Raw genomic sequence first — 10,361 nt, 5'->3', positions numbered from 1 at the left:
GGATTTATTCATTTAAAAAAAGCGACATTAATTTATTGACGACCTTGTGTAAATAGGAAAAGAAGGTTTCTTACACATACATTCTTTGCACTCCCGAGAGTTAAAGAACGAGAAAATGATTCGATAACTTTCCAAATTTTTGTAAATTTAAATTTTGTTCGATTAAACCGTTCACATCTATATATCGTAAATGTGTTAAGTCGTAAGTGAAGGTAACGGTCATAAGTATTTTTTAATTATTTAATCACTATAAGAAATGTGATAAAAGATAGTAAGATTGATTAAGCAGTAGGACGCAAATTGCGTACTGATTATATTTAAATACCATGTTTGAAAACAACAAATAAATTGTAATTCGTTAAGGTTACCATAACATTTTCGACCTTATTATTCTTTGAAATACTGGAAATCTCCATAAAATCCTCGAATTTATCATTGTTTGAAATAGCGGAAATCTCCATAAAATGGTTGAACCTATCAATGTTTGAAACAATGGAAATCTCTGCAAAATCTTCGAACCTATCATGCTTTGAAACAATGAAAATATCCCAGAATTGTTCGAACCTATCATTGTTTGAAACAATGGAAATCTCGGCAAAATATTCGAACCTATCATTCTTTGAAACAATGGAAATCTCCGTAAAATGTTCGACTCCATCATTCTTCGAAACAATGAAATATCCCAGAATTGTTCGAACTATCATTGTTTGAAAGAATTGAAATCGACATAAAATGTTCGAACTTATTATTGTTTGAAACAATAGAAATCTTCATAAAATATTCGAACCTATCATTGTTTTAAGTAATGGGAATATCAATAAAACGTTGAAACCTATCAGTTTTTTGAAATAATGGAAATCTAAATATAATTTTCGAATCTGTTACTGTTTGGAATAATGGAAATTAACATAAATGCTCTAACCTATCATTTTTTAAAATAATTATAATTTAGATAAAATGTTCGAACATATTACCGTTTAATTAATGGAAATCTACTTAAAATCTTCGTACCTATCATTGTTTGAAACGATGAAAATCTACATAAAATGTTCGAACCTATTATCGTTTACGTAATGGAAATCTACTCAAAATGTTCGAACCTATGATTGTTTGAAACAATCGAAATATTCAGAAAATGTTCGAACCTGTCACTGTTTGAAACAATGGAAATCTACTTAAAATATTCGAACCTATCATAGTTTGAAACGATGAAAATCTACATAAAATGTTCGAACCTATCATTGTTTGAAAGAATTGAAATCTGCATAAAATGTTCGAACCTATTATTGTTTACGTAATGGAAATATACTCAAAATGTTCGAACCTATGATTGTTTGAAACGATCAAAATATCCAAAAAATGTTCGAACCTGTCACTATTTGAAACAATGGAAATCGTCATAAAATATTCGAACCTATCATTGTTTTAAATAATGGGAATATCAATAAGACGTTGGAACCTATCAGTTTTTTGAAATAATGGAAATCTAAATATAGTTTTCGAACCTGTTACTGTTTGGAATAATGGAAATTAACATAAAATGCTCGAATCTATCATTGTTTCAAATAGAGGAAATCTTCATAAAACGCTCGAACCTATCATTGCTTGGAATAATGGAAATATTCATAAAATGCTGAAACCTATCATTTTTTAAAATAATTATAATTTACATAAAGTGTTCGAACCTATTGCCGTTTAAGTAATGGAAATCTACTTAAAATATTCGAACCTAACATTGTTTGAAACGATGAAAATCTGCATAAAATGTTCGAACCTATCATTGTTTGTAATAATAGAAATCTCCATAAAATGTTTGAACCTATTATTGTTTGAAACAATGAAAATCTTCATAAAATATTTGAACCTGTCATTGTTTTAGGTAATAGGAATCTCCATAAAACGTTGGTACCTATCATTGTTTGAAATAATGGAAATCGACATAAAATGTTCGAACCTATCATTGTTTGTAATAATAGAAATCTCCTTAAAATGCTTGAACCTATTATTGTTTGAAACAATGGAAATCTTCATAAAATATTTGAACCTGTCATTGTTTTAAGTAATAGGAATCTCCATAAAACATTGGTACCTATCATTGTTTGAAATAATGGAAATCTTCAGAACTGTATGTTCAGTCTTTTAATATAGAGCTGCTATTCCACTTAGATACTCTACCACCGAATGTGTACATTCTACATTTTCTCCTACATAATATTTGGTACACGATAAGAAGTCCTTTATAACCGTGAATTATTTATGGGGACTTGTTTCCCAGAGTTTAAACTTATACATTTTTTCGTATGACTGTTATCTTATATTATATAGCCTTCATAATTTCTTTCATAAAACTTATCTATCACAGTTTTACAATAAAAAATATGTGTCGTTCCTCTATGTCAATTATTTTATTTGGAGCCACACCCTCATCTTATGACTATGCAGTAAGTTTGAGGGTTTATAACGCTAAAATTCCAAGTTCGGTTTTTGCGGTGGCTCTAGCACGTATAGCCCATTGTTTTGTTGTTAAGTATAAAACTTTCAAAACGAGACTAATAATTATACCCATAAGCATGTTTATATAATTATAGTGAGGGTTTTGCTATTTCATTCATGATAATTTTCCTTGGATTCATTTTACTTTATATTCAAGGAAACTGTTTCTTTACAGATATTTTGTTTGTCAAAGAAAATAATAATTGTATTTTGTATTTATGACAAATCAACTAAGACTATCAACTAGAGGGAAGATATCCAGTCAACAGCACCCATAATCCACTCTTAGGATTGACTAACATTCTTATAACTCACCCATAGCTTAAAATACAGTGAATATTTTGTGATATCTCACGAATTCGAACCTGTCTCACCAGCTACAAAATTTAGAGTTCTACCCACGCCTTTAAAGAAAATAACGTTTGCTAGGTAACAAAATCGCGTATTGCAATGTGACTACCATCAAGTGTATGTATATCTTGAATAAAATAGCCAGTATCTACTGATACGTGAAACCTTACAAATATTTTTTTTCTATCATGACTTTATTGGTCTTGCCGGAATCTGGTCGGGTTAAACGTTGTGGAGCAAAACAGCAACACTAGAGCGTGACTGGATCAGATGTGGTGGGAAATCATCCACCTGCACCAGTAAACCTCAGTCCGTGAGAACATAAGCGTCTGTGGAAGAAAGTGACCTTTGTCCTGTACGGTTGTTAGGTGCGTTAACATCTTTCCTTTCCCTGTATCACAACGAAGCTTGCATGAAAACCTGAAATTTGACTGAACGGAATAGAATTTATCAGGGAAACAGCGCTACTGTTGAATTTAAGTAAAATAAGAAAAATAAAAACAAAACTACTGATTTTAAGTAACAATATAGTGGTATAAGACAAGTGTTGCACAAATGAAAGTAACGGTAGTGTGATATAACAAAACTCGTTTTCGTAGCATAAATGTTCGTTATAATCAAGGAACAATTACAACACAATTATAGGGTAGAGAAATTTGTTACAACACAATTGTCGGGCAGAGTAGAGGAACTTTGTTACAACACAATTTTCGGTATGGTAGAGAAACTGTTACAACACATTTGTCGTGTAGAGTAGAGGAACTTTGTTTCAGCACAATTTTCTGGTATGGTAGAGAAACATTGTTACAATACAATTGTCGGATAGAGTAGAGAAACTTACAACACATTTGTCGTGTAGAGTAGAGAAACTTTGTTACAACACATTTGTCGTGTAGAGTAGAGGAACTTTGTTACAACACAATTTTCTAGTATGGTAAAGAAACATTGTTACAATACAATTGTCGGGTAGAGTAGAGGAACTTTGTTACAACACAATTTTCGGGTATGGTAGAGAAGATTTGTCGAATATAGTAGAGAAACTGTTACAACAAAAGTTTTAAATATGATAAGTAAACTCTATTGCAACTTTACTGTTGGATATTTTAAAGAAATACTGCCAGCCTTCCATCAAAATTTCAGTTACAAATACAATTTGTGTTATACTTGGAATTACTCAGTTAAGTTTTAACTTAAAATGTAATATGCAAGTATAGCTAGTGTCACACTCAAGATCTTCAGGTGAGAAATTCTAAATCCAAGTAGACGTTTTTGTGTCGAGTTTCCATCTTTAACCAAAAGTTTTACGCTTCGCTGCAGGTTAACATTTATATTATGTATTGATAGATTTAAAGTACTTCGCGAACTACACCTGGTCTTTGGAATTTCAACTTAGGATAGCTGAACGCTACAGAGCTTTCTTACTGTGACCTGGTATGACCTGGTGGTTAGATCGCGGGTTCCAATCCCCGTACCGAACAAGTTCGCCTTTTCAGCAGTGAGGACGTCATAACGTTATATTTAATTCCACTAGTCGTTGGTAAAATAGTAGCCCAAAAGTTAGCGGTGGGTGGTGGTGACTAGCTGCCTTCCCTCTAGTCTATTACTGTTAAATTAGGGACGGCTAGCGCAGATAGGCCTCTAGTAGCTTTGCGCGAGATTCAAAACAAACCAAACTTTCTTAATGCAGTAAGATGAGAGAATGTATAGTAGCTTTAAATGAAACCTGGGACACATCTCTAAGCAACAAGTAGTCAACTATTTTACACAGAAACTAATGGTATCTTCAGCATTATATGTTGCTATTTGAATTTTTCTCTTTAAATTATACAAAATCTCTGGTTCAAAATTGATTAGGTTAGAAAATATAGAATCGGGACTCGAGACAGTTTTAAAATACCACAACGTGCATGATTCTATAAAGTTGTGTGCGCTCTACTCAGTAGCAGAGGCGTTGCTGGATGCTTAAAAACTCGGGGCTCAGGACCATAGCCTTCCCCCTGAGAATAATTAGGTATTTGGGTTTTCTATTCTGATTTTTCAAGACACCAGCTTGGGATTCGGGACACTGTCAAATAAAATCGGGGCACGGGCCTCGTATTACAATGCCTAGCGACACCTCTGGTCAGTAGGATTTTTTCAGACTGAAAGCGCCAGAAATGTCAAGAAATGGCGACAAATGGAACATATATTTTGTTATCGGATAACCAGTTATGTGTAATATGTGTTTCAGTAGAAATTAAATATGTTTTTTCACAGTTTTGTAATTTTTTTTCCGTGCAGAGAAGTGCCAACACTAACAAAATTTAAAAAACTAGAATTATGATGAACTTCTGACAGCTTCACTCTATTGACTAAGAAGGTTGATTAAAAAACCCACTCAGGTTTTTTATTGGTCAGTATTTAATTATTGTATGGGCACTTAGTTATAGGAAAAGTGTTTCATGAGGACAGAAACTTACAAGATTTGAACAAAGCACTGTAGTTCTTATGTTCAGCTGTAGATGTCACTTTTAAACTTGTTCTTCACATGTTATATTCGGGAAAAGATAATCTATGATCAAACCACTTTTGAAAACTGTGATTACCCTCAAAACAACTGAGTAAATGAAGCAAGGAAATAAATTTGCATTATGTCATTTTAACGACATAGAAATAATAATAAAAGAACGTGTTCTTCAAAGAAGGTAAGTAAACAAGAGCAGCCTCCATTCAAACACATGGGAAACCGTGGAACTTCCAAACACCTTTCTCTGCTTACTCACGTGCCACAGGAAGTGTGTCGAGTGGTGTGTTACGGGTGATTGGTGTTACGGTTAGCAAAACGGCAGACATCTTGTCATACTTGAAACTTATATCCGGTAAAAACGGATTTAATGAAAGAAACCGTTTTCTGCAGAGACATCTCGCTTCAGCAGGCTGAGAAACTTTTCAGAACTAAAGATATGATTGTTAACAAAGTGCTTAGTTTGCGATTTCACACGAGATGGGAACGAGGGTAAATAGTTTTATAGTTCAGGTCTATAGAAATGAAAATATCGCAGACTAACATATATGGGAAAAGAAAATCTGTCGATCTGAGAACGCCAGACAAAGAAAATGTCGCATTTTAAATCCTCTAAGAAATTAGCTAGCCATTTTAAATCTAAACAACATATACCTTTAATATATTTCAGACCGGAAGTACAGACACTTCTCACCAGAAGTATAAATAATAATGATGACATATCTCAGTTCTAATAAGACAAATACTACTATAATTTTTTATGTTTCGTTTTAGAAGACAAACGGTATTATGTTCCAAGTTTGAAAGGATTATTCCAACTTTAATAAGAAATAAATATTTGTATGTGTCTTACTATTGTAATTTTCCATGTTTTAAAATATTATTCCGGGTTTAATATGACAAAAGTTTTTGTGTATCTTACTATTGTACTTGTTCACATTTTACAGGGTTATTCCAGAATTTCAACAGTCAAATTAAATACTTTTATGTATCTTACTACTTTAATTTCCCAAGCTTTAAAGGATTATTCCAACTTTGGTAAGACAAAATAAAACATTTCATGAATTTTCTATTATAATTTTCCACTTTTTTATAGAATATGTCGTATTAAGTAAGACAAAATAAAAAAAATTGCCTTTTACTATTGTTATTTTACACGTTTTAAAACATTACTCCGATTTTATAGCAAAACAAAATATGTTATGTATTGTAATTTTACACGTTTTAAAGGATTATTCCAATTTTAGTACCACTTATGTGTGTTTTTCTATTGCATTTTCTACTTTTTAAAGAATTATTCCGGTTTAGTGAGACGACATAAAGGAACTTGTATCTCACCGTTGTTATCTCCCACGTTTTAAGGTATTAATCCAATTTTGATTTTACCGAAAAACACATAAAAATAACACAATATTTTGTTTTATGTTCAAAAGATGTTTGGATCAGTTGAAATTTAAGAATACAGATTCAAAACCCACAAATTGAAAGACTTTTGGAATGATGTCACGCGTCTGTGACCTACCGGACATTTTTTTTTAACGACTACAATAAACTTTAAGTTAAACACGAACTTTTGTATCGAAGTGTTTGTCTGTTTGTTGTTAAACACAAAGCTACATAATGGGATATCTGTGCTGTTCTCATATCATATATCGAAACCCAATTGTTAGCGTTATGAGCCTTCAGACTTACCGCTGAGGCAGTGGGAGGGCTTTGCATTGAAAGACAGACTCGTTCGGTTACACTTACATTGTTAAGTAGGAATAATAATCATAAGAATAAGTTTCTTAATAATTATGGAAGTTTTTTCATTACGATATATCGTAAGCAATAAAAAATATAATATTTCTTACTCTTAATTAAAACAAAATTGTTTCTTAATTCTGGGCGCCATGCAAGTATTTTGTTCAATTATAGACACCTTTCAATACATGAATTCGTCATGAAATTAGGTAATTTGTCTTACCTACTTAGGAATATGATTTTTTGCATTCACAAGTGTGTTTTTTTATTTGTTTGATGCTAAGCTCAAAGTTACACAGTGGGTTATCTGTTCTCTACCCTCCGCGAGTATCAAAACCCGATTTTTAGCGTTATAAGCCCTCAGATTCACTGCTGAGCCACTGTTTTATATCTTTAGTAAAGTAGTACAATTTAACTTTTAATTATTTTCATTACAAATTTATTTATGTAATCATCCTGACGTAGGCATAACAGCTGTAGCATTGAATGAGGCTCAATTTTTTCCCTACATCTTTTTAACTAGAAGTTAAGCTTTAAAAACGTTGTCAAGTTTCGCGACAACACCGGTTTCAAATCGTCGACTTAAAGGTCTAAAATTCCTGAAAGTACGCCGGATATAACTTTCTAGTGGAAACCAACAACACAGATTTTTCAGTGAAGCCTAATTTGGCTCCACACAAAAACTGAAACATGTAGACCAGTGGTTAAAGTAGTATTTTGAAAGAGATGTAACTCCCTTTTGTAATCCACGTTGACATTCAATCAGAAGACCAGAAAAGCTAATGGAATGAACCTTCTAGAGGCGGAACTCAGTTCCGCTCCAATTTAATTCTTGATGCAGTCTATAAAAACTTTAGTCCAAAACATAATAATAAATCCACATAAACATTGACTTTTAAAACTTTTACGCAATAAGCAAGACAATATAATATGTTTAAATAACTTTCTTTCGCGTGCTTAACTTCTAAAAATTATGGAATAGTACTATATTGTATTTAACCCATGAATTAAACACTTTTATTTCTTCCAAACCCTAACATGGAGTCTTGTCAGACTGGATAAATTGGATGTAGATGTTTTTGATTTAATGAAAACAAGTTGGGAAAACGAGGAGACTAGATATATAGATTTAAGAGGAGAACAGCCAGAAAATAAACTTTTTGTTGAGGGATCTAGAGGCAGACATACATAGCATCCTCTTTCTGGTCACTTTAGTGAGCGTCTCATGAAGAATGGGAATTCATTTCCGCTGTTGTTTATATCATTGACTGAGTACTGAAGTGAGTCTCTTATAGATTATTCTAATGAAGGATGGATATCTTTTCCATAGCCTCTTATAATACTTTATATATATGCTGTGTGTAAAGAAGATAATTTGATAATTTCAAATCACTGTTACATTAAATTTATAAATTTAAATTGGACACTAAGCGGTTTATATCCTAAGATTCAGCCACTTACATGCTACAGTTTTTAGGTAAGTCGTGATAAGACCTGTATTTGATGGTATGGGCAGGGATTCGATCCTGGGTCTTCTTTTTTGAAGGGCTTATATGCTGTTCACTCGTCTAGAGTCTCTTCCTTAATATTTTCATTATGGAACTGAGACGTGATATGAATAAAACGACACAAAACAGATCACATGGAAGAATTTTCCTTCACTTGAGCCCGGCATGGCCAGGTGGTTAGGGCGCTCGACTCGCAATCTGAGGGTCGCGGGTTCGAATCCCCGTCACACCAAACATGCTCGCCTTTTCAGCCGTGGGGGCGTTATAACGTGACGGTCAATCCCACTATTCGTTGGTAAAAGAGTAGCCCAAGAGTTGGCGGTGGGTGGTGATGATTAGCTGCCTTCCCTCTAGTCTTACACTGCTAAATTAGGGATGGCTAGCGCAGATAGCCCTCGTGTAGCTTTGCGCGAAATTCAAAACAAACAAACAAACCTTCACTTGACTCCATATCAAATACTAATATCAGAAACGTAAAAAAAAAAAAAAACTATCATGTTTGGTATATTTTAGAAATAAAACAAAGATGACATAGTGATTTAGAAAATTTCGTGAGGGAATATATTTCCCTAATTTCTTTTAATATGAACCAAATAGTATATTTTTGGTCTATAACGCGTTTTGTTAAATCGTTGAGAGGGGTGTTTCATCAGTATTAAAACAAATATTAAGGTTGTTCATTGAAGAGGTTTTTACTTCTACGATCCTTCCTCATGGGAAATTAATGGATTAAGAAGGTCTTCCACAGGCCCTGATTATTTAAATCACGATCAAATCCATCTTGGGTTGTGAAGATAGAGACCAAGTAGTTTAAATTCACAAGCAAGTTTCAAAAAATTAACCCAATTTAGACGGCCAGATAAATTCTATTTGGATGCTTCAAAAAAGTTGTAACGGCATTTGTTTGTTACATGTTGACAACCTTTTTATTATGTATACTAATAACGACCTGGTCAGTTGTCATCCTTGATTTTTGCGTTCAAGTCCAATTTTAAGTTCAAAGGTCAGTAGATGCATTTTTAATGCTGTAAGTAAAGAAATCAAGCATTAGTTGTTGTTTTTTTAAATCAAACCAGATCTAATTTACTGGAATAAACGAGTTAAAACCTTACATACGGGGAACAAACGCCTAGCTTCTTATTAAACTTTGGTTGTTTTATTTCATGTGGGCCTGAGATGGCCTGGTGGTTAGTGTGCTCGACTCACACTCTGCGAGTTGCGGACCCGTCACTTAAACATGCTCGCCCTTTCAGCTGTGGAGGTGGAGGGAGCGTTATAATGTAACTATTCGTAGTAGCCCAAAAGTTGGCAGTGGGTGGTGTTGACTAGCTGCTTTCCCTTTAGTCTACCCATTCAAAATTAGGAAGCTAGCGAAAATGGATCATTTTGCGTGAAATTCAACAAACAAACATTTTAGGTGTGTTAAATTTCGGTGTTCCCAACATGAACGAGATATTAAAAGCTTCTACTACTGTTTTCCAGCCGTTGTGACATCGTAAACTGACACGTTTTATTCAGCAAACAATAACACAGCTCTTAATACATTATTAATATCTCTACAATTTAAAGCTATGCTAGATATATTATTGTCATTATGGTTTATACGCTGGGCATATAATCAGTGACCACGTTATATACAGTATGTTAGTATGAAATTAAGACATAAAGTCGGACTGTTATTGTGAGCTTGTGATGCCACAGACTTAGGATACACACACACACGTAGGATTGTATATATATATATATATATATATATATATATA

This window comes from Limulus polyphemus, unplaced genomic scaffold (assembly GCF_000517525.1).
Source record: "Limulus polyphemus unplaced genomic scaffold, Limulus_polyphemus-2.1.2 Scaffold384, whole genome shotgun sequence".
NCBI lineage: Eukaryota > Metazoa > Arthropoda > Merostomata > Xiphosura > Limulidae > Limulus > Limulus polyphemus.
Note: the sequence above shows the minus strand (reverse complement) of the source record.